The 2,850-nt window shown below is 41.1% G+C and overlaps 1 non-coding gene across 1 annotated transcript; it reads left to right on the forward strand.

Annotated features, from left to right (window-relative positions):
* Window positions 1–2,244: 2,244 nt before the first annotated feature.
* Trnaq-uug lies at window positions 2,245–2,316 on the forward strand. Its single transcript has one exon. It is a non-coding gene; the product is annotated as a tRNA-Gln (tRNA).
* Window positions 2,317–2,850: the final 534 nt, after the last annotated feature.

Genomic DNA, 2,850 nt, shown 5'->3' on the forward strand with positions numbered 1-2,850 from the left:
ACACTTTCATTCAGAATGAAAATGTTTTCACGCTGACTTCACCGGCCTTTTTACTCTCAAGAGTTTGGAAGCACCTTACAACACATCTATGATCAATGACTATATATAGGAATTGATTTCTGTCAAAATGTCGTGTGCAGACCTTTTTATCTGCATCAAATCATTACCCGTTCCAGCGGCAGCATAACTCGTTCCCATCGCAGGTTTGACCGTGATCTTCAAGAGGGTGGTCTTGTGGAATAGCTATAGCGTGTGATTCACGAATGGCGAATGTTTGAACGTCGTCTCGTGTCCGCGGGCGTGAATGTGAGATGGCGTGCTGCTGGCGCTTGCTGGGGAGAAATGGGACTCAATGCCTCGAAGCGTCAGTACATCGTAGCGAGGACGGAGGCGACTGGGGCGGGAAATGTGGAGAGAAAAAAACCAATGACTCGGGAAGAAAGTTTAATGGTTGCGAGGCAGCAGGCGGGAGCTCCTCCTCCTCCTCCCTTGTCGGCGATTGTCGTGTCGAAGTGAAAGTCGCCCGCTGCTCTCGCCTCCTCTCTCCTGCACTCCAAATGGTCATAGCCTGAAAAATAAGGAAAATAAAATGTTTCAGATTGCTCGGACGTGTATTAATGTGACTGGAGGTTTTTTTTTCCCCACTGAAATGCTTGAAAACTTCGCTCTCGTGTTTTAACTGTGGATATCCCAGTAAAAAATGATGAAATACCAGACACCACATAGCTCTAGGTGTTCATCATTTAATTTTTACATGTCATCTTACAGACCATTACCATACCAGGCGTAATTATTGAACATCCCATAATCGTTAAATAAAAATAGCATACGAAATCTAGTTTTGGAGCATTCAATGTAATTTTAGACGTAATTTTATAGGCCATGATGTAAAATTACAGTTAAATTTATCTATAAACGTGCAATTTGTTCTCCAAGTTAGATATTGTGCATAAATTACAGTTATTAATGTTCCCAAGAAAATACTCGAGCTCTATCGGTTACAACTGTCGCATAAATATGTTTCATTACCATAGTAGCTGATGCCACGGTTAAGTAGTGAGTCAGTCCCTCTACATCTACGCATTACACTGTGAGCCAGTTGAAAGGCTTTTTTTAAGCTGGGGCGAGTTAAAATTATTATTATGAAATTGGTTACAAATGGGCCCTTTGCGAAGTGAAAACAGAAAAAATGAAAACAGACGTTAAAAAAAGAGCCTTTTTTCAAGGACGTGCCACAAATATTGAAAGAAATCCATGGAACTTGAACATTCTTGAGGCCCCACAAATGTAAGCAAAAATTATGTATCAAAGAAGAAAATTATGCACAATTTAAGTTTTCCGTGGCCATTTTTACGATAAAAATAGCAATTTTAAACTTTTATTCATCTTTCTAAAAGAATGAGCATGAGTCTGGTGTTTTATAGACGTCGTTTTTAATATGGGCCGTCATAGAACAACGACTACGGCTTCAACCACAGCCGGTTCACCTTTTTTTTCGCCGTTGGTTCTCGTCGCTGGAAAAGTTGGAGGGCGCCTGGAAAGTCGTGCGTTGCATCGTCATTGCCGTGTGGAGCGAATATCTGCGGGGGGGGAGGATATTATTGTTGCCAAGCGATTCGACTGGTTGCGGGGGCTGTTCCTCTGCCTGCGGCTATGGATGGAATCAAGTTTCCGGAGAAATGAGAACGCTCAGATCGTTCAACACTTCGCTCGTCTTTTTGCCCGATAATGGCGTCGGTGTACGAGTTGTCCGTGACCCGATTCGCCGCTGTCGCATTTTGCTCGCCCAGACAGACTCCTGGGGAAATGGTCTGGAGCCTTGCGAAAAGTCAGACCGCTACAGAAGAGACCATGGCCTTCTTTAACTAATTGATGTATTGATAACTTAGGGGCACAAATGAGTCTTAGGCGTCACATTTTGTCATTGTTTTCTTGCCCATATCTCCGTTTATTTTTGCTTTGATTACACTTTCCTGAGTAAAAAAATTCTCATGTGGCATCTTTTCTTTATATCTTGGTTACGTTTATGTGATTGAAATCTGGAGTAAAACGAGGAATCAATGTTGTGATGGTAACGGGTGAAATATTTAAGCTAGATATTATGAAGATGAATGAGATTTCAAATGGTAGGAATTAATTTTCACATTTCATGGATTACTTATGCGAGTTCATTGGATTACAGGTACCGCAATGTCTCCCTTATGCCTCCCTCTTAAATACTTTATATTATTACATATAGTCAATGGTCCCATGGTGTAATGATTAGCACTCTGGACTTTGAATCCAGCGATCCGAGTTCAAATCTCGGTGGGACCTAAAGTTTTTGCTGGGCTTGGAAGTTGTTATTTGTCTTGAAATAAATAGAAACTTAATTTGATAGACTAGCGCTTGAATTAAACCAAGGTGGACTTTTATCTAGCTATGACCGCTTATTACGACTTACGAGGAAAGCTGATTTTTATTAAAGTATTTCGATCGAAGAATTAAAAAGGAATTTAATTATAAGACTTTGTTTAAACCAGCATATTTACGCTCGCTAAACGTAAGACTGTTGAGCAAATATGAAATCTCTAAGCTTGATTGTCCAAAGCCCACCATGGAGAGATTCGAACGTGGAGCTTTCAGAATGAATTACGATTTCTTTGAGGACGAATAACGATGCCCATCAAGACCTGCAAATAAATGTGGGTCCCACCGAGACTTGAACTTCGTTGGATTCAAAGTCCGGAGTGCTTTAAACCATTGGACCGCTCAACGAAGGGAGCGACGATGTTAAATAGTTGAAAGGTATACTTTAGGCTTCACTGTGGTTTTAATGCGATGACCTCGAATGATTAGTTATCGCACGGT

This window comes from Ischnura elegans, chromosome 2 (genome assembly GCF_921293095.1).
Source record: "Ischnura elegans chromosome 2, ioIscEleg1.1, whole genome shotgun sequence".
NCBI lineage: Eukaryota > Metazoa > Arthropoda > Insecta > Odonata > Coenagrionidae > Ischnura > Ischnura elegans.